Below are 23,633 nucleotides of genomic sequence, written 5' to 3'. Positions count from 1 at the left end.
AATCTAATGTATTTTGAAAGGAGTGGTTATTTCTGTCATTGTATGGCTCTGTGCTGTCACCTACTGAGTCATCCTCCTGAGTCAAGGTTGTCTGTCTGGTTTCCCCAGCACAGGAGGCTGCTAAGGGGAGGACGGCTCATAATAATGCCAGGAATGTCGCAAATGGAATGACATCAAACACCTGGAAACCATGTGATTGATGTATTTGATATCATTCCAATCATTCCTCTCCAGCCATTACCATGAGCTCGTCCTCCCCAATTAAGGTGCCACCAACATCCTGTGTTCCTTGCACTTCCCATGTTGACACGTAGGTATTTGGCATTGATTGTAGACTAGATCAGAGCCTTCTTGTAAATAGAAGGCCCTGGGCTAGAGATCCAGTGACAAAGAGAGTGAAGTGCTGAAAGAGTGGATGGAGACAGATGACACCGGTGAAAGTAATCCTATCGCTAACAATCAAGGGCTTCAAAGATTAACCAAACATGAACTGCTAATCAGAGCAGATTAAACACCACTCATTCTTCCAAACAATCACATCTTTGGGAGACATAATGCAATCACATGCAATGGAAATATGAAATGAAAACTACTTCAGGATTGTAAAAACAGTTAGATAACAAAAATAGCATTTGTAAAAAGTATATAACACTTTATTGATCGTGAAATATTGCACACAGTAGCACGTGTTTTATTGACATTCAGTTTAAAATTTAAGGGAAATACTGTTTCCCTTCCTGAGGTTTCATGGTCATGAGTGCAGGCAAAATTCAAAACTTGCCCTACAAAAACTGTGTGAGGGTAGTGCTTCGCCATGCCCACTGTTATTGGTATGCCTAGAGAAAGATAAAGGAAATCCTTATGGCAGGCCTCTAACATGTAGCCACTTATTCCATAAAGGCTGCTTTTAGCTAAATGAGGAAAACAGTATGCTATACAGTCCATTATGGTACAGTAGAGTGGTAAAGTACATTGCTTATTCCATAACATCTGCTTTCTGCTAAACTATGTGAATTCCTCAGATTGCCGCATTGACCTTTGGTCATACCACAGATGTCTCTACTGGGAATGTGTTTTTATAATTATATTTAAAATGCAGAATTCCTGCTCTGTGCACATAGCCTGTAGAATAACTGGCAGATAATTGACACCAAAGTGCTGCCTGGTTGTCTTACCATGTTTCTATCAGCACTAAGCAGTGGTATTAACAGGTCAATTCTTATCAGTTGTGACTAGATAGGCTACAGTTATGGACTTAAGTGACTTTTCGTAACAGTTTAGGAGGGTATTTTAGCTAACCCTAACCCTTTTCATAACCTTCATCTAATTATCCTAACCTTCTAAGTTATCTTAACCTGCAGCTTAAATTCTACTAACCTACTACAAAAAAGTCACCATCTTTCGTAGCTGTATATCATCTAGTCAAAACCATTCTCATCATTTTCTTCTGGTGCATGATGGGAGGTTGCTGTGTCTACCACAATCAAGGCTGTCAAACAGATGTAATTTCTGACAAAATCATACTCAAATTGTCAGTAACACATTCTTTACACACATTGTCACTCTTATTTTCGCAACATATATTTCTTTAACGTAATTAAATCCATTAGATCATGATAATGATATGTGTATGAGAGTAGCTATTTTAAGGAAGCTATTCTAGGCTCATGCTAGCAAAATTCTCCAGTGAATGTGTCACCTTACTGCTGTGCCAATTGTGGGTGTCCTCCTCAGTAATGATAAGCAATGAATCTTAAGCACTACTAGCTGGAGGGCAGAGTAGATTTCAAGATACTATCTGAATCTTTGGGCGTGTGCCAACAGGAACAGTGAACCACTGTCAAGTTCAGGGGAAGAACAGGGAATAGATAGTGGATTGTGTGATGTCACTGGCAAAGAGGATGGAGGACCTGGATAGTTGTCATCCAGCCCAGGAGGAGGTCGTCGATCGGCAGGCTGAGGAGAACATTTTTCTGAGGAAAAAGAAGAAAGGAGATAAGAGTCAAAACTATGACAGAAACACAGACATACATAGTCTTGGCCGTGGCCTGAGGAAACAGCTGTTTGGGACTTGATTGGATTTTCGGAAGATCATCTAGAAGAGGAGGTTAGCAGCTGAGAAAGAAAAGGCCCCTCCCAGCTAAAGTACTTTATATCATTAAATTATAGTGCAACGAGCATCACATGTACTGTAGAGACTAAGAGACAGGTTATTTTGCCCAGTAGGGACAGAATTGATGATCCATGAGATCCCTCTGCAATAGACACAATCTTGCGAGAAGACAGTACTCAATTATGTCAGAGAAAGTAAGTGGGTATTCAATGTGGCTGAATGAAAGGAGATGGGATGAAAGGAGTAAAATAAGTCGGTATAGTGGCTGATGGAAAATAATCACATAATGTCAGTGGTCACTTAATGGGCATAATTAGGTAACATGAGGGAATTTTGAAAAGCTTTGTTAGTGCATAATGATGCCTTTGGAAGGCAACTGTGTCAATTGTGTCTGGATGTGTGACAATAAATGCAGGTTATGCAGGTGTGAAGGAAGCGGGAGAGTTCAAACACACACGCATGCACACATTATTACATGCCCATTTCCAACAAACTCAGATAACAATACATATAAATAATAATAGCTCTGAAAAAACGGACTTACGAAAAAAGACAAGATGAGAAAAAAAAAAAAAAAAAAAAAAAAGAGAATGATGAGAATGATGCTTTCTCTTATGGCCATTTTTGTCAAGAAGCTGATTTGTGTGAGGTTCAGAAAAGACAATGGAAGGGTCACTTGTGAGCAATGCAACACCAAACTCCATGTTCAATTGCGTTAGCCTATTGTCTGAATATAAAAAGGTTCTGTTAGTAGCTTATGTATGTTTAATTAGCTCATCGGGGTACTAATCAGTAGCCTTAGTTTATTGCAAGTTCCAATTAACTTGTAAAAGAAAAATGGAAACAATTATAGAATTTTAATGAGGACAAACTAACCTGGAACATGCTGACTTCATCCATAATGACATTAGATTAGCAGTTTTAGTAAAGTGCCCCAGTTGTTTGGACCTGGGGCTTAGTGCTGACAAGCCCAAGATTGTGAGTAAAATGTCCACAAAACCTGTATATAAGGAACATGTATGCTAATTGTATGCTAAATTACCGTATTATTATTGTAATTTATATGAAAAAAGAAAGGTCAAAGGCCAAAATGAGACAAAGCCTTCAAAATATGTGAAGGCCTTGTCGTACCGGTGAGGAACACAAGATGGCATTATTGTTATCTTATAGTAACAGGCAGCAGCTCTGAAGGGAGTCGAGGTGTTTGGTGTCTGTTGTCGTCAATGACTCCTGTGGTTGTGAAATTCGGCATTATGAGCACCAATATTTCAGGATGTAAAAAGTGAATATAGCAAAGAAACAAATTATAAACCATGTTTACCAAACTCCTTTGCTCTCTTTGCCCTCATCCCAAAGGAATACATTCTGTGTGTATATTTAGTTTATGCAACATTATGTAATATTCTGCTATTAATGTAAAACAGTTGGAATGAGATGTGTAGCAGTACAGATTTTGCCAGGTCTCTGTGTGTGGGGGCGTGTGTGGAGGCGTCTGAAAGGGAGGGCAGTAGAAGGTGCCATAAATTGTACTGTGCCATGCACAATCTATTCCATGCAACACCTACACTACACACACACACACACAACTAACTAACAGAAACATGCACATACACACAACCAAGCAGAGCACACATTCATATAAAGCATAAAGCACAAATATTGCACACAGGTCACATAGACACAGACACATACACAATGACCACATATCAGCCCATACATTTGCCCTGATGAATGTCAAGCAGAACTTAACCCTGTTTACCGTCTATCACAAGGCCTGCCATGCCCAGTTTAAGGGCAGCCATCAGACGAGGTGCAATGTGTTCTCTAAGCAGCTGGGCTCTGGTCTGTTATGACTCTCACTGACACATCTGTGGAGCAGCACATCTGGCCTGAGATGGCTGCTCTCCATCCTGAAGACACCCACACACCTGTCACCTGGCTTACCTGGAGCCCAACTCCCAGAGGCTACTTTACATCCCTGGGGCTCTAGCTACATCTACTAGTCTAAACACTGGTGCAAAACACCTGCAGATACTCCAGTCCAGACACTGTGGTGCATGTGGGTCAGGTGTAGAGTTCAAAAGCACTGCCAGTGTTTGGTTTACATTCTAAATGAGAATCGTGAACAGACATTGTGTACTGTTTATGCACTTTAATTTGTTTTATCTGTATCTGGTGAATGTGCAGGTTTGACCTGACTGACACACTGCTGTGCTATATTCTGCCCTTCTTGGTTGAATAACCAGTGAACAAAGAGGAAACTCTATCCAGGAATAAAGAACATATTCATGAGGGTTCCTGACCAACAAGCAAATACTGTATACATGTATAGTAATGTTCACCTCTTTATCAAATGACTCACTCATCTGTCCCCTGGTCTGCCTCCCCCTGCTCTCTCTCTCTCTCTCTCTCTGTGTTTCTGTGTGTCTGTCTGTGGGTCCAACTGTCAGTAACTCTAGATCTGTCTCTCTCTCACTGCACTCAGCCACTACAAAATCTCAACGCTAATTAACGGAGATTACACAGCAATTAGCAGACCATTAATCACTCACTTATTAGTTTATCCATGCAGACAGAGGAAAGAGGGGAGAGATACAGAGAAAGAGAGATAGAGTGAAGAACAAGGATAGAGATAGAGATGGAGAGGGAAGAGAGAGACCCTCCTCTTGGCAGAGCAGCTCACATAATGATTTCACAATGCCTTCTGTTTCACATAGCTTCAGGAGCAAAACAATGCCTTGCTGATGAATACAGGTGTGCTGAGTATGAGTGTGTGTGTTTTTTGCATGTGTGAGAGATTGTGTTGAGTAGATACTGTACGTGTTTGTGTGTCTGTAGGTGGGGGTGTGATAGAGTGACTGAGTGAGAGAGTGTGAGTTTGGGCTTGTGTGAGTGTGTGTGTGTGTGTGTGCAAGCGAGCAGCAGGAGCGTGTGTGTGTGTTAGTATCTGTGGTAGTGTAGTGTGCTGGTGCTAGAGGGGAGAGGTTGAGAAGGAGGAGTGTGAAAGAGGTTTCAGAAGATGAATATCAAATTTTTTATTTGGCCTACTCTTTTCCTCTCTCTCTCGCTCAGCTCCCCTCTGCCCCCCACCTCTCCTCGTCAGCAGGAGGGGTCAAATGTTATTCCCTCCTCGTTGGCATGGTTGCCAATCACCTCACATTCGGTAGCAACTGTTGCCACGGCAACCAAGAGATCCGGTTGCCAGGCACCAAGTGCAATGCATGTGCTTGCATCTTATTTATTTAATTCTATCTTTGTCTATTTGTTAATTCTAAATGCATCCAATCACTCTCACACACATACATGAAAGGATGCAAACTCTTTTCTCTTCCACTCTTTCTCACACACACACACACACACACACACACACACACACACACACACACACACACACACACACACACACACACACACACACACACACACACACACACACACACACACACACACACTCACAGTTAGTTTACATTTACCACAGGTGCAAACGTGCGTGTCGTTGGATGACAAATAGTGATGATCATTGCAATAGCGGTCATCATCTCCATGGCTCTCTCCTGGCCTTCTGTTCCCTCCTCTAATCTGCCACATCTCATAAGAGCTCCTCCATGATAAAGACAGGGTCCTAATGAGAGGGCTCTTATTGCACAGTGATTTCCTCCCTGCGGCCGGCTGCTCCCGCACAGCCTTTTGTTTGTCTAGATAAATATTACAGGGTAATTGTAATGGAGTGACCCATCCAGGGAAAATTACAGCTATCCCCACCCAGCAAATCCAAGACCTCCTTATTTATTCCCAGTCTGAAGTCTCTGTTCTGTTTGCTCACTGGGATGGTTATTAGTAGAAGTGTACAGAGAGACAACCTGCAGTGAGACTTGTCCGGTGTTGTTTTAGTTGCTCATTGTGAACAATATACAGTAGCATACCAGCTTCATCACAGATGTAGACACAGTAGATCTCATTAGTGATATGCTAGTGTCCAGAGCATGCAAGATGCACAAAAATTAACATGGTCAGTTGATATAGCCAAAATATAAAAAATAGTAAATATGACATTAATGTAACATTGTTGAGTGCAAGACCATAGGAGTGGAGGGAATAACAGTGTGAGAAATCTCTTTAGCATTTATTTATAACCTGAATACATACAGTACTGTATGTAATTAAGTAAACAAACCCAAATCTTGGGCATCTTACCCGCCAAGTCCGTAGTTTACTTTCTAGCTTTCCATTACATGGGGTCAACATGGAATTTGGTTTATTAGGGACAAATTAAGTTATTAAAATGAATAATGAGCGGGGGCTTAGAGATCAAGTTCTATCATTAATTCATGATAGAATGGGGAAGAGACTGGAATAAAGAGTCTGGAGGCTTGTGCTAACCTTAGGCCAGCTGTCTATCACACGTGCATGCGAACACACACACACACACACACACACACACACACACACACACACACACACACACACACACACACACACACACACACACACACACACACACACACACACACACACACACACACACACACACACACACACACACACACACACACACACACCCACACACACACACACACACACACCTCCCTGAGAGAGAGGAGCTCATGTCAGTGCTGTCTCTAGGGGCTGCTGTGGAGAATCCTCTTGGCTGAGTGTCTCCAGTGTTTAGTACAGAGACGCTGTCAAAGACCCTTTAAATGGATGAGACCCAGACTCCTCCCACTGTGAAATCAAGGTATTTACATAATCTTATTAGACCCTATTAAAAAACACTCAAATAAAAATCACCACGGAGGGAAGTTATTCATTTGACCACCCTACACAACCCCACTAGTTTTCTTCTGCTTTTCCACGTACAGGTGCAGTTAAAACAAGTGGAAGTATTAATAAAAAAATGGAACAGAAAATGAATGTACATGTACAGTGCCTTGCAAAAGTGTCCAAACCCCTTCGATATCTTCACATTTTATTGTGTTACAAAGTGGGATTAAAATTGATTTAATTGTCTTTTTTTGTGTGTCAACAATCTACACAAAATACTCTGTCAAAGTGGAAGATTGAAAAAATATATAAAAATGTAAGATGAATACAAATGTTATAAATGAAATAAATGAAATATAGTCGTTACATACAGTAAGTATTCAGCTCCCTGAGTCCATACATGTTAGAAACACCTTTGGCAGCAATAACAGCTGTGAGTCTTCTTGGGTAAGTCTAAGAGTTCTGTATACCTGGATTGTGCAATATTTGCCTATTATTCTATTGAAAATTATTCAAGCTGTTGAGATGTTGGGGATCATAGCTTGACAACAATTTTCAAGTCTTGCAATAGTATTTCAAGCAGATTTAAGTCAAAACTGTAACTTAGCCACTTAAAAACATTCACTGTCTTCTTGACAAGCAACTCCAGTGTAGATTTGGCCTTATGTTCTAGGTTATTGCCCTGCTGAAAAGTGAATTCCTGAAGCGGGTTATGCTCTAGGATTTTGCCTGTGCTTAGCCCTATCCCATTTCCTTTTATCCTTAAAAACTCCCCAGTACCATGCTTGAAAATAAGGAGGCAGTTACTTAGTGAGGTGTTGTGTTGGATTTGCCCCAAACATAGGGCTTTGCATTAAGGCCAAAAAGTGTATTTCTTTGCTATGTTTTTTTGTTGCAGTATTTCTTTTGTGCCTTGTTTCATAAAAGCTGCACATTTTGGAATATATTGTATATTTGTGTTTAACTTTTTATTCTGTCATTTAGGCCATTATTGTGGAGTCACTACAATGTTGTTGATCCATCCTCCGTTCTCTCCCATTACAGCCATTGAACTCTGTAGCTGTTTTAAAATCGCCAATGGCCTCATGGTAACATCCTTGAGCAACATCCTGCAGCTCAGTTCAGAAGGATGACTGGTTCTTTGGGGTGTCTGGGTGGTTTAATACATCATCCAGAGCATGATTATTAACTTGACCATACTTAAAAGACATTCAATGTCTAATTTGTTTTTTATAAAAATGTGAAAAGCTCCCTGGTCTTTGCAGTTCAATAAGTGGTTGAAATTCAATACTTGACTGAGGGACCTTCCAGATGTTGTATGTATGGGGGACAGAGGAAAGGTCAGTCATTAAAAATCATGTCAACCCCTATTATTTCACACAGAGTGAGTCCATGTAACTTTTTATGTGATTTAACTAAGCCTTTCCTAAACAAATGGGTTGAAAACTTATGCAACGACTACACTTTAGTTATAATTTTTTGTATAAAAAATAAATGTTCTTCCACTTTGACATGACAGAATACTTTGTGTAGATTGTTGACAGAAAAATTACAATTTAGTCCATTTAATCCCACTTTGTAACACAATCAAATGTGAAAAAATCAAATACTTTTGCAAGGCAATGATACTGTTTTGTCAAATGTCTACATTTGGATGTGCGTTACAAAAAGGTAGTTTAACCAAGATCACTGTATCACAAATAGACCAGTTCACACAAACATCTTTGGTTGGAATGCTTGTTAAATCTCCCACACCATTCAGCCTAGACTGTCCTTCCCTGTTGCCCTGCCTCAACCTGCCCGTCTGACTGTCCCTGTACCACCTCCAGCCAGCCTGGAAAACAGCATCCAGGCTGAGATTTATCTTTGTGCTCTACTGCATTCAGTCCATGCTCCTAGCTGCCAGTCTGGATATTGAATTTGCTCTTTGGCTGTGACCTTATTCGCCACGAGTCACAGGAGCTGCTGCTGGACCTCTGATGTGTGGTGTGGTGTCGCCCAGGCCCACTTCCTCACAAACTCTTATTGGATTCCCCATCCACCACGCACTGCCTCTGATAAGGGCATCTGTCAAGCGGAGGAATAATCAGAGCAAAAAAGGGATGTGATATATGGCTGGGAGGCGCTTACCTTCTGAAGAGGATGTCTGGTTGGGGCTCAAGGTACCGGTCACAACACAGCTCAGAGAGAGAGAGTGTTGGGCAGCGTTGAGCCTGCTTGGATCAACACTGAGGGTCCATATAATGTAGAACATTTAAAACAAATGATAGTACAAAAGTGAAGATTGATCTTTGGAGGAGGATGTTGCTCCTGTATGTCTATATGACTCCAGAAGGAAAGGTTGGTTGAGGAAAATGGCTTCCACTCAGCTACGCGTATTCTCAAGCAATAACATCGACATCTGTATTATCAACCCAAGAATACCCGTGGTCGAGACAGGAGCAAACGTTCCGGCCACTTCCTCTCCTCCATCTTCTCTCCTCTCTTTCCTCTCCCCATCCATGCTTCATTACAGTGGAAGAGAGATGGAGGGTGGGCGGGGGTTCATTTACCGCTAACATTGTCCAGGTCCTAGAGAAAAAAAGAAAAACAACTTGCAAAGGAAGAATCGTCTTTCAGTTTGGAGTAGTAATATGGAATTAACAGTCAATGAATGAATACGTCTCCTGTATCTATGTCTTCTATATGTCTATATCACCTGTATCTATGTCTTCTATATGTCTATATCTCCTGTATCTACGTCTTCTATATGTCTATATCACCTGTATCTATGTCTTCTATATGTCTATATCTCCTGTATCTACGTCTTCTATATGTCTATATCACCTGTATCTATGTCTTCTATATGTCTATATCACCTGTATCTATGTCTTCTATATGTCTATATCTCCTGTATCTACATCTTCTATATGTCTATATCACCTGTATATATGTCTTCTATATGTCTATATCACCTGTATATATGTCTTCTATATGTCTATATCACCTGTATCTATGTCTTCTATATGTCTATATCTCCTGTATCTACGTCTTCTATATGTCTAAATCACCTGTATCTATGTCTTCTATATGTCTATATCACCTGTATCTATGTCTTCTATATGTCTATATCACCTGTATCTATGTCTTCTATATGTCTATATCTCCTGTATCTATGTCTTCTATATGTCTATATCACCTGTATCTATGTCTTCTATATGTCTATATCTCCTGTATCTATGTCTTCTATATGTCTATATCACCTGTATCTATGTCTTCTATATGTCTATATCACCTGTATCTATGTCTTCTATATGTCTATATCACCTGTATCTATGTCTTCTATATGTCTATATCACCTGTATCTATGTCTTCTATATGTCTATATCTCCTGTATCTATGTCTTCTATATGTCTATATCACCTGTATCTATGTCTTCTATATGTCTATATCATCTGTATCTATGTCTTCTATATGTCTATATCACCTGTATCTATGTCTTCTATATGTCTATATCTCCTGTATCTATGCCTGTAATAGTATTAAAATACAGTAAGTCTCCCATATCTAGTCCATATCTGACATCTAGTCCATATCCCACAGTGTGGGGTGACTGAAAGGCCAGCTGAACGTGATGTAACTGCAAGCTCACGTGTGCTGTCACCTTGTCACACCACACCAGTGTACAATAAAGTTGGCAGTTTTCGAATTCCCGGCCCCTGACTGAGTGTAAACTGTGAGGCTTGCAATCCCTGTCCCTGCGTTTATCAGTGAGAGCCACAGTCACACACACATCTGAAGGAGTGTGCTTCCCCCGCAGCGCCGGGAGCCCAGGCCCCCACGCTGAACACATGAGAGAAACGGAGAGAGAGAAAGAGCGTAAAGTAGGGAGCAGGGAGTGAGTGAGAGATATGTTTATTGGGACAGGCAGACTGTAAACTTAAAGGACCTGCTATCGCCTGGCTTTGGACTGGCATTATGAGCTGTGATTGGCTGTCAGTGGAGATAAGGAGACTTCACATCCTCATGCCCTTGCTTCCTCAAGGGGTTGGAATCAAACCCAGAAAGCACTGCTCTGCACGTCTCTGCTAAAAGGCGAGCACATGAAAGGAATGAATCCAGCTCTATTATTCTAAACACCTCTGCATGTGACATACCACACGTTTGGAGGAGGAGTGAAAGAAGGAAGACAGAAAGCCCTGAAAGGGTTTAAATGGGAGGATTTTGGTAGGAGTCTGATAGCATCCTTGTGGTTCAAGGCCTGAAATTCAAAGCTGTCTTTTTAGCTCCATTCCCTCTTTAACATTGCCTTAAGCTCTCACAAAGGAGAGTGAATTAAAGGGAAGGATGGAGAGATGCAGTCTCCCATATCCCAAACCCCAATGGGATCTAGCTAGTACTGTAGCCCTGAACCAAAGATGTCATCTATAAAATGTACATGATCATGGCACATACTGCATGAGGTATACATATGGGCCTTTATGACATATAGTCTAGGCTACTGTTTTTTTTTTTTTTTTTTTTTTAAATTTTATCCCCTTTTCTCCCCAATTTTCGTGGTATCCAATCGCTAGTAATTACTATCTTGTCTCATCGCTACAACTCCCGTACGGGCTCGGGAGAGACGAAGGTCGAAAGTCATGCGTCCTCCGAAGCACAACCCAACCTAGCCGCACTGCTTCTTAACACAGCGCGCCTCCAACCCGGAAGCCAGCCGCACCAATGTGTCGGAGGAAACACCGTGCACCCGCCCCCTCGGTTAGCGCGCACTGCGCCCGGCCCGCCACAGGAGTCGCTGGAGCGCGACGAGACAAGGATATCCCTACCGGCCAAACCCTCCCTAACCCGGACGACGCTAAGCCAATTGTGCGTCGCCCCACGGACCTCCCGGTCGCGGCCGGCTGCGACAGAGCCTGGGCGCGAACCCAGACTCTGGTGGCGCAGCATAGCACTGCGATGCAGTGCTCTAGACCACTGCGCCACCCGGGAGGCCCTAGGCTACTGTTTATATGATTTCTATTGATGCCTATATATCTATACTGTACAGAGGTATATACACAATATAATGTCTATACTGTGAACATGACAGGGCTGTCTAGCTGGTCAGAGCTGTCTAACAGGACTACATCCTGGGTATGGACACCTAAAGTAGAAGAGGAGATACAGACCTACAGCTATACACCTATCTACCACTGACAGTCTGTGGGATTCCAGGAGCATCAGTGCCACTCCAAACCAGCTCCCCACTACGCATCACATCAATTATTCACCATATTTATCTATGCAATTTAACGGCCGCTCCCCTCTAAAGCGCCTAACAAATTGCGGAAGCTGCTAATATGGCTTCTGGGTCTCTGTCTCAAATCACCACACAACATACAGAATGCTCAGAGGCTATGGTGGAAAGGCTGTAACAAACTAGCTTGGCAGTATGATAGTATTCAATACCCATTGGGCACAGACGTCAATTTAACATCTATTCCACGTCGGTTCAACATAATTACATTGAAATGATGTGGAAACAACATTGATTCAACCAGTGTGTGCCCAGTGGGTAGTCTCTTATATGACTACCAACAGTGATTTTTCTTTGTAAAGAAGTGGAATAACTGTTGACCAATGCGACCAATGAATAGTGTAGTGCTGTATGTATGCAAATATGAAACCTGTGGAGCCTTTACCAACACAAAAATGATTTGTCCACATAGCGCCCCTTCCCCCATCAGTTTAAACGCACAATAACACACCTTTGTTTTCCTCTCCACCAAACCGGCATTTAGCATGACCCAAGCCGAGGAGCCAGGGAAGCCAATTATCAAACAGATGTCAATGTATGTTTTACAATACTAAGGGGAGCCCAAATACCACACAGATGTTTTATTTTCACATGACAAGATGGTGTCGACAGATACAGTAGCCCTGTTTCTAGCTCCTAGCCAACTTTGCAATTTTTTCTTAGATTATTTGCTCAGACCGCTTATTTTATTATTACCTACAGCCGGAAATAACTTTTGGATATTAGATCGGCAGTCACTCACCAGAAATTTGAGCAGAAACCTGGATCCTTTGTTTGAACTTCCCGAGACAGGCACAATTCATCCTGGGGGCTGCACCAAAATGTTGAGGCCAAAGAAGAATGGGGCTCTAGTCAGGAGTGGGGCCCTAGTCGGACTCAGACGGCGTGCATACCATCCACTGCTTCCGAGTATATTACTTGTTGGACAATAAACTGGACAATAAAAGGTAGACAAGCTCAGGGCGAGGATCTCCTTCCAGAGAGACATCAGGGATTCGTTCTCCTGATCTGGAATACCTAACCATCAAATGAGGACCGCATTACCTCCCGAAATGTTTTGGTCATCGTCACTGCCGTGTATACCCCCCCAAGCCAACACAGAGACGGCTCTCAACGAACTACACTGGAATGTGCAAACCATATATCCTGAGGGCGCATTTAGATTACACGCACAGACCCTGGATCATTGTTATTATCCCTTTCAGGACGGCAGCAAGGCCCTTCCCCCGCCCTCGCTTCGGCAAATCAGATCACGCCTCCATTCTGCTCCTCCCCACCTATAGGCAGAAACTTAAACAGGAAGCTCCTGTGGTAAGGACTGTTCAACGTTGGTCAGACCGATCGGATTCTATGCTGTTTTATCACGTGGACTGGGAAATGTTCCGGGTCGCCTCTGAGAACAGTATCAACGTGTACCCTGACTCGCTGACGGGGTTCTTCAGGAAGTGCATAGAGGATGTTATTCCCACTGACGATTAGAACTTATCCAGACCAAAAACCGTGGATAGATGGCAGCATTTACGCAAAACTTAAAGCGCAAACCACTGCATTTAACCATGGCAAGGTGACTGGGAACGCAGACCAGCTACGACCTCCGTAAGGCAATCAAAGAGGCAAAATGGCAGTACAGGGACAATGTGGAGTCGCAATTCAATGGCTCGTGGCAATGACTCCAGACAATCACAGATTATAAAGGGAAACCCAGCCACATCGCAGACAAATTCTTTGCCCACTTCAAGGCAAACAAAATAGAGTCGCCGACACGGGCCCCTGGCGCTTGCGAGGACTGTGTGCTCTCGTTCTCAGTTGACAACGTAAGCAATTTAAGCATGTTAACCATCGCAAGGCTGCCAGCTCAGACGACATCCCAAGCCGCATCCTCAGAGCATGTGCAGAAGTGGCTGAAGTGTTTACGGACATTAAATCTCTCCATATCCCAGTCTGTTGTCCCCACTCTCTTCAAGATGTCCACCATTGTTTCTGTACCCTTGAAAGTGAAGGTAACTGAACTAAATGACTATCACCCTGTAGCACTCAGTTCTGTCATCATGAAGTGCTTTGAGAGGCTAGTTAAGGTAAGAACCATATCACCTCTACTTTACCTGACACCCTAGACCCACTACAATTAGCATATCGCTTCAACAGATCCAACCGCCATTGCACTGCACACTGCCCTATCCCAACCGGACAAGATAAATACCTATGCAAGAATGCTGTTCATCGACTACAGCTCAGCCTTCAACACCATAGTGCCCTCCAAGCTCATCACTAAGCTTGGAGGGCACTGGGTCCTGGACTTCCCGACGGGCCTACGCGAAGTGGTGAAGGTAGGCAACAACACCCCCACCACACTGACCCTCAACACGGGGGTCCAACAAGGTTGCGTGCTCAGCTCCCTCCTATGCTCCCTGTTCAACCATGACTGAGTGGCCAAAACGATGAGACAGCCTACAGGGAGAAGGTGAGAGCCCTGGCGGAGTAGTGCCAGGAAAATAATCTCTCCCTCAACTTCAACAAAACGAAGGAGCTGATCATGGACTACAGGAGACAGCACAGAGAGCACACCCCCATCCACATCGAAAGGGCCACAGTTGAGAGGGTTAAAAGCTTCAAGTTCATCTGCGTGCAAATCAGACAACCTGAATTGTTCCCTTCACACAGACAGCGTGGTGAAGAAGGCGCAACAGCGCCTCTTGAACCTCAGGAGGCTGAAGAAATTCGGCCCCTAAGACCCTCACTAACTTCTACAAATGCACCATTGAGAGCATCCTGTCGGGCTATATCACTGCCTGGTATGGCAATTGCACCGTCTGTAACCACAGGCTCTCCAGAGGGTGGTGCAGTCAGCGCAATGCATCACCGGGGGCACGCTGCCTGCCCTCCAGGACATCTACAGCACCCGGTGTCACAGTAAGGCCAAGAAGATCATCAAGGACCTCAGCCACCCGAGCCACGGCTTGTTTACCCCGTTACTATCTGGAAGACTAAGACAGTACAGGTGCATCAAAGCTGGGACCAAGATGGCCTCCGAAGTGGCGCAGCGGTCTAAGGCACTGCATCACAGTGCGAGAGACATCACTACAGATCCGGGTTCGATCCCGGGCTGTGTCCCAGACGGCTGCGACTGTGAGACCCATGATGCGGCGCACAATTGGCCCAGCGTCGTCCGGGTTAGGAGAGGGTTTGGCCGGCAGGGATGTCCTTGTCCCATCGCACTCTAGCGACTCCTGTGGCGGGCCGGGTGCATGCATGCTGACACCAGTTTGACGGTGTTTCCTCGGACACGTTGGTGCGGCTGGCCTCCGGGTTAAGCGAGTAGTGTGTCAAGAAGCAGTGTGGCTTGGCAGGGTCGTGTTTCGGAGGACGCATGGCTCTCGACCTTCGCCTCTCCAGAGTCCATACCGGAGTTACAGCAATGGGACAAAACTGCAAATACCAATTGGGGAGAAAAAGGGGTAAAAAGTACCAAAGAAAAATATTAAATTAAGCTGTGACCAAGAGACAGAAAAACAGTTTCTATCTCCAGGCCATCAGACTGTTAAATAGTCACCACTAACCTTAGTCACTGTTCTACCTTGCACCTTAGAGACTTCTGCCCTATGTTCATAGTCATTGAACACTGGTCACTTTAATAATGTTTACATACTGTTTTACATAATCGTTGAACACTGGTCACTTTTTTTATTTCACCTTTATTTAACCAGTGTCACGTTCCTGACCTGTTTTCTGTTAGTTTTTGTATGTGTTAGTTGGTCAGGACGTGAGTTTGGGTGGGCAGTCTATGTTTTGTGTTTCTATGTTGGTTTATGGGTACCTGATATGGTTCTCAATTAGAGGCAGGTGGTTTTCATCTCCTCTGATTGAGAATCATATTAAGGTAGGTGTTTTCACATTGGGTGTTGTGGGTGGTTGTCTCCTGTGTCTGTGTTTGTCGCGCCACACGGGACTGTTTCGGTTTGTTTGTTCGTTCGTTTATGTAGTCATTTTCCTGTTTGTGCGTTCTTAGTTGTTTGTAAGTTCTCATGTCCAGGTCTGTTGACTGCGTTTGTTATTTTGTAGTTTGTTAAAGTGTTTTCGTGTTTTTCCGTCTTGTCTTTAAATAAATAATATGTCTAACTTCAACGCTGTGTTTTGGTCAGATCCCTGCTCCTACTCTTCGGATGAAGAGGAGGAGGAATTCCGTTACAACCAGGTAGGCCAGCTAAGAACAAGTTCTCATTTACAACTGCGACCTGGCCAAGATAAAGCAAAGCAGTGTGACAAAAAACAACAACACAGAGTTACACATGGGATAAACAAAAGTACAGTCAATAACGCAATAGAAAAATCTATGTACAGTGTGTGCAAATGGAGTAAGGAGCAATAAATAGGCCATAGTAGCGAAGTATTTACAATTTAGCAAATTAACACTGGCGTGATAGATGTGCAGATGATGATGTGCAAGTAGAAATACTGGTGTGCAAAAGAGCAAAAAAGAAAATCTAAACAATATGGGGATGAGGTAGGTACTTGGATAGGCTATTTATAGATGGGCTATGTTCAGCTGCAGCGATCGGTAAGCTGCTCAGATTGCTGATGCTTAAAGTTAGTGAGGGAGATAAAAGTCTCCAACTTCAGCGATTTTTGCAATTTGTTCCAGTCATTGGCAGCAGAGAACTGGAAGGAAAGGCGGCCAAAGGAGGTGTTAGCTTTGGGGATGACCAGTGAGATATACCTGCTGGAGCGCGTGCTACGGGTGGGTGTTGTTATGGTGACCAGTGAGCTGAGATAAGGTGGAGCTTTACCTAGCAAATACTTATAGATGAGCTGGAGACAAATGGGTCTGGCGACGAATATGTAGCGAGGGCCAGCCGACGAGAACATACATGTCGCAGTGGTGGGTGGTATATGGGGCTTCGGTGACAAAACGGATGGCACTGTGATAGACCGCATCCAGTTTACTGAGTAGAGTGTTGGAGGCTATTTTGTAAATGAAATCACCGAAGTCAAGGATCGGCAGGATAGTCAGTTTTACGAGGGTATGTTTGGCAGCGTGAGTGAAGGAAGCTTTGTTGCGAAATAGGAAGACGATTCTAGATTTAATTTTGGAGTGGAGATGCTTAATATGAGTCTGGAAGGAGAGTTTACAGTCTAGCCAGACAGCTAGGTATTTGTAGTTGTCCACATATTCTAAGTCAGAACCGTCCAGAGTAGTGATGCTAGTCGGGCGGGCGGGTGCGGGCAACGATCTGTTGAAGAGCATGCATTTAGTTTTACTAGCGTTTAAGAGCAGTTGGAGGCCATGGAAGGAGTGTTGTATGGCATTGAAGCTCGTTTGGAGGTTTGTTAACACAGTGTCCAAAGAAGGGCCAGATGTATACAGAATGGTGTCGTCTGCATAGAGGTGGATCAAGGAATCACCAGCAGCAAGAGCTGCCCATAGACTGCCAGAGGTCCGGACAACAGGGCCTCTGATTTGACACACTGAACTCTATCTGAGAAGTAGTTGGTGAACCAGGCGAGGTAGTCATTTGAGAAGCCAAGGCTGTTGAGTCTGCCGATAAGAATAAGGTGATTGACAGAGTCGAAAGCCTTGGCCAGGTCGATGAAGACGGCTGCACAGTACTGTCTTTTATCGATGGCGGTTATATGATATCATTTAGTACCTTGAGCGTGGCTGAGGTGCACCCGTGACCAGCTCGGGAAATCGGATTGCACAGCGGAGAAGGTACGGTGGGATTCGAAATGGTCGTGATCTGTTTGTTAACTTGGCTTTCGAAGACTTTAGAAAGGCAGGGCAGGATGGATATAGGTCTATAACAGTTTGGGTCTAGAGTGTCACCCCCTTTGAAGAGGGGGATGACCGCGGCAGATTTCCAATCTTTAGGGATCTCGGACGATACGAAAGAGAGGTTGAACAGACCGGTAATAGGGGATGCAACAATGGTGGCGAATAATTTTAGAAAGAGAGGGTCCAGATTGTCTAACCCAGCTGATTTGTACGGGTCCAGGTTTTGCAGCTCTTTCAGAACATCTGCTATCTGGATTTGGGTGAAGAAGAAGCTGGAGAGGCTTGGGCAAGTAGCTGCGGGGGGTGCGGAGCTGTTGGCCGGGGTTGGGGTAGCCAGAAGGAAAGCATGGCCAACCGTAGAGAAATGCTTATTGAAATTCTCGATTATCGTGGATTTATCGGTGGTGACAGTGTTTCCTAGCCTCAGTGCAGTGGGCAGCTGGGAGGAAGTGCTCTTATTCTCCATGGACTTTACAGTGTCCCAGAACTTTTTGGAGTTAGAGCTACAGAATGCAAATTTTTGTTTGAAATAGCTAGCCTTTGCTTTCCTAACTGACTGTGCGTATTGGTTCCTGACTTCCCTGAAAAGTTGCATATCGCGGGGACTATTCGATGCTAGTGGTATCTGTATATCTGACTTTAATATTGTTTACTGCAGGAATGTCCAACAGAGCTGTTGCCAGAGAATGTAATGTTAATTCCTCTACCCTAAACCGCTTCCAACGTCCTTTTTGAGAATTTGGCAGTACGTCCAACCGGCCTCAAAACCGCAGACCACGTATAACCACGCCAGCCCAGGACCTCCACATCCGGCTTCTTCCCCTGTGGGATCATCTGAGACCTGCCACCCGGACAGCTGATGGAACTGAGGAGTATTTCTGTCTGTAATAAAGCCCTTTTGTGGGGAAAACCCCATTCTGATTGGCTGGGCCTGACTCCCCTGTGGGTGGGCCTAACTCCCAAGTGGGTGAGACTATGCCCTCCCAGGTCCACCCATGGCTGCACCCCTGCCCAGTCATGTGAAATCCATAGATTAGGGCCTAATGAATGTATTTCAATTGACTGATTTCCTTATATGAACTCTAACTCAGTAAAACCTTTGAAATTGTTAAATGTTACGTTACATTTTTGTTCAGTTATATATATATATACATACATACACACACAATATGCATATATTCATGTCTCTGACATTGCTCGTTCTGATATTTCTTAATAATTTTTTCTGGATTATTGTTTTTATTTATTTATTGCTAGGTATTACTGCATTGTTGGAGCTAGAAACACAAGCATTTCGCTGCACCTGCAATAACATCTGCAAATCTGTGTATGCAACCAATAAAATTTGATATGATTTTGCTTTGATCCTCCCCTCTCTCGCCTTTTCCCAACATGGTATGTTCAGGGCCCTCTGAGGATATCCCTAGCCCCCCCCCCCCGCCTCCACCCCACACACACTGCTTGCCAAATGGAGAGGCTGAGATTGTCAATTAGCAGGGTGGGGGAGGGGGAATGGGAGCTGTTGGGGGAGGTTGGGGAAGGTGGAAGGGATGGAGGAAGGATGGAGCACAGATCAGAACCAAGGACAGCTCCCAGTGGAGAGATCTGTGCTGGTTTACTAAATGGATGTCCCGCTTGTTTGGCTTTTAGAGAAACACACACACTTGTCAATTTCCCTCTCCTTTTCTATTTTCCCTTGGTTTCTTTTATTCCTCTCTGTTCTCATCTCCTTCGTTAGAGGAGGTACACTCACAGTTTCAAGCCCAGTCCAAAAACAGATGTGACGGAACTCTATGTCTCTCTCTGCTCCTTGATCAATATGAATTGAATGGACAAGGGTTGAGTTCAGGGAGTTCATGCTGGCCGGTGTGCCTATGGGCAAACTGACTGCACACTGAGACTGACACACACACTCACGCTCACACAGTCCACATGCATATGCATATACACACATGCGCAAACACACACACTTGCACGCTCACACACACTCACAATGTTCCCTGCAAATGCTACTAATTCAATCCAATTTAGTCTATAGGCAGTATGTGTCCCAAGCTCATATGACTGACATTCGAGTAATAATTCACACATTATTGAATTATGTATCTCACTAGCGGGTAAACCTATAGGATAAACCTTGGACGTTTTATTGATGGGCTAAAATTGATTGATTGACAGAAACAAAATACCTTGCCTGCCTCAAAGAAGTTCATTTAAATATACAACATAGAGACTGAGATACTTACAAATAGTGATCAAGCGATATAGACAATTCACAACCCAAAAAATGTATGCAGGACAAATGCAAATAGTTACAGTGTTTATAAAGATGATCATTCAACTCTAAATAAGATTGTGGAAGAATACAACTGACACATCAATCCCTTTCTTTTTAAAGAAATTACGTTAACCGTGTAGCGACAAAAAAAAAGTATTTCTTTAAAAGCATGAATACCTAATTGAAACAATAACAAAGCAGTCACCCCACCTCAGTTTTGGTAAAAAGTTTAGGGATGGGCTTTGGGAAATGTTACCACTCTCAAATTCATAGTCAGACCATCCATGATATCAAAATGATAGTTTTAACCATGTTTTGTGTTTTTGTTGCTATACGGTGTTTGTTTACATGGAGTAAAACAAGCTTATATTTTGGTTTCTGATGGGGTAGGCACTACTACAGTTGAAGCTCATGAGGCATTTATGAGTTACATTCTTCGAGAATCAATGGGTCACAGGAGGTTGGTGGCACCTTAATTGGGGAGCACAGACTTTTGGTAATGGCTGAAGCAGAATAAGTGTTTTCCATGTGTCTGATGCCATTCCATTCGCTCTGTTCCGGACATTATTATGAGCCATCCTCCCCTCAGCAACCTCCTGTGCAATGGGTATATATCATTAATTTAAAATAAAAACAAATGATGTAGTAATTAAGGATTCTAGCTTTAAGACTAAATATAGTGTTAAGTTTTAGGTGAATGAATATCATTCAACTGTGTATTGCATTGTGCATTGGATTGCCACCTGCTACACATATTCAATATGGATAGTCCTGTTTCATTTGTGGCATTATTTTAAACCAAATGACAAGCCTTTAAAAAACAAAGGGCCCAATAGAGCCCAAAAATCACAAACAAGCAACACTTTAAACTGTAGGCCTATTGATCAAAATAGTTTCATATCTAATTTTAGTTGGCTAACTTTTCCAAAGGTTTAGGTTATTGAGTGTTGTATCTATATCTATCTATTCACAAACAATAACTTGAATCTACTGTAAAAACAAACAGACATGGTAAAAGTAAATCATTGGCAATACACTAGGCCTCACTCTCAACATGCATTCATAAAGTCGCTCGTGACAGCTCGAGCTGTCTATTGAGGAATACGAATTTAGTACAAGGTAGTCTACCAAGTCACGTGGTCTATCTCTGAACGCATAGACTAGCCTTTACAAAAACAGTCGGTCCTGTCATAAGAGAATTTGAGATCAAACAATTACATTTCAGATAAGTAAAATAGAATAGCATAGCTTGAGAAGTCAGTGCTATCACTGTTGGCTTTGTGATGCGTTTCAAACACTCAGCGCTTTTTCCACTTGATGATGGTGATGGAGGGCTATCCTTTACCATGGCCTAACAAGTATTTGCCATCACGTGTAGCCTACATAGCAACCAGTTAAGAGTACCGTTCCTTACTGTATCAATGAAGATCAATTTATCACAAATGTTTGGTTAAAAATATGATAATTTCAACCAATCTAAATACTCGTGGGTTTCGTAATTGTAAACCACGGGTATTTTGTCGGCAAGAGGAGAAAATATAAAGCATTACCAAATATTACATTCAGATGTCATATACTCACCAATTGTTTTTAGTCCTGTCAGTTTCCCCCACTCAAGTAGACGACACGATGTTGACAATGTATTGGAAATATCTGATAATCATAGCCAGGAGAAACGCCCCCTCCAACTCTCTCTCTCCCGCTCTCTAGATACTCCATCCCAATGCCTCTCCCTTTTAGAAAAAAAAGAAGAAAGATCCTAAAGGCAGAAGCCACACGCTTACACCCTTTTTCCTTCGTTATCTCTTGTATTTCTCTCTCGCTCACTCTGTCTCTCTTTCTCTATGCCTGTCTCTCTTTCTCTATCCCTGTCTCTCTCTCTCTATGCCTGTCTCTCTCTCTCTCTCTCTCTCTCTCTCTGATTCTATCTCGCTTCTAACCTCCCATTGTTGAGATTCAAACGTGGTCAAAGGGGCGCGGCGGAGGCGACTCGAGATTGGGAGAGAAATACATCCACGCTCACACATCATCATGATGCATAGCGTACGGATCAAGATAATGAGAGTTATAAGTGCCAAAAAGAGCTGGTGAGGACTGTGATTGTGTCGTAATAGCCTAATAATAATAATAATCCAGTGAAGTCTAATGCCTACCATTTTATTGTAATCAATCAACTGCCTTCATTGTATTAATAACCACATTAAACAATGGTACTAAAAATGCAGGACAATTATTCAAATGTAACCTTCAGAAAACTGGTCGAATTATAAAACTGCACATCAGGGACACTAATTACACCAGTGCCATGTTGCTAAGAGACCTCCCTCTTTGAGCCGTTTTGCCCTAAACATGACCGTGGTATGCGTTAATTACCTGTAACTTAAAATTACAGATGGTCCTGAATTTAGACTCAGGGCAGACTGATCGAGATTTCTGTTATAATTTCATGCACCACCTCGCCCTTGCGCTACAACATGGTTATAAAACAGGGATCATCAATTGTTCCTTGAGCGTATGGTCGGGGTGCCTGAACATAGTTATACATCATTTATACACTGGAAATTGACCGCAAGAATCCAAAACAGATAAAACAGTATTTGACCAATTTTTTCTTTATTTCAAAACTTGATTACCTTGGGTGGGATACGATCACAAATGCCTTTCTATTTATACGTGGGAGTACTTGGGAACAGACTTCCTAAATTAAAATCACTTTGATCTGATTTCCTGGTGATTTTACAGTCTATGTAAAAAATGAAAATAAAGATTGTCTTTTTGCTAAGAAAACATGGGGGCCAAATAAAATGAAGGCTGCCAGAAAATTGTTACCTAGATGCTGGGTATACTATACTTTAAAACATATACATAAATTATAGGACTAATAAAGAATATTTAAATATATCTTAATAAAGACCTAATTTTTAAAATGTGTATTTAACCTTTATTTAACTAGGCAAGCCAGTTAGGAACAAATTCTCATTTACAATGACAGCCTACCCCGGCCAAACCCAGAAGACGCTGGGCCAATTGTGCACTGCCCTATGGGACTCCCAATCATTTTTAAATAAAGGATAACATACAGAACATATGAGGCTATGATGGATATATCATTGCAATGAGTGCATATGTCTTGCTAGTGCATGCAGAGTCCTATGCAGTGGTCACTCCATGTTGCCTGAGGAACACAGTAGGCTATGTGGTGAGTGACAGTGACATCTCAGAGATGGGTTGTATCCACTCTAATTTAATCTCACGGGATTTCCAGATGTGGTATTTATACACAGACAGCTTCAATTCTATGATCTCTGCTTACCAAATCTCCCCAAACCATCCTCATCCTCTGGGGGATAACACAGGCCTGCACCATGGATAGCCTGCTCTCTATGCATCTGGCTATTACACAGCTCCCCATTGGCCTGTAGATCTGCCATTAAAA

The 23,633-nt window shown here is 42.9% G+C and overlaps 1 long non-coding RNA gene across 1 annotated transcript; it reads right to left on the bottom strand.

Annotated features, from left to right (window-relative positions):
* Positions 1-626: 626 nt before the first annotated feature.
* Positions 627-22,165, bottom strand: LOC139533613 (uncharacterized). The gene is made up of 3 exons (XR_011666831.1): positions 21,779-22,165; positions 9,005-9,445; positions 627-1,973 (listed from the first exon to the last, which is right to left on the bottom strand). It is a non-coding gene; the product is annotated as an uncharacterized lncRNA (long non-coding RNA).
* Positions 22,166-23,633: the final 1,468 nt, after the last annotated feature.

Source organism: Salvelinus alpinus, chromosome 1 (genome assembly GCF_045679555.1).
Source record: "Salvelinus alpinus chromosome 1, SLU_Salpinus.1, whole genome shotgun sequence".
NCBI classification, from domain to species: Eukaryota; Metazoa; Chordata; class Actinopteri; order Salmoniformes; family Salmonidae; genus Salvelinus; species Salvelinus alpinus.
This window is presented reverse-complemented; position numbering and strand designations above follow the sequence as displayed.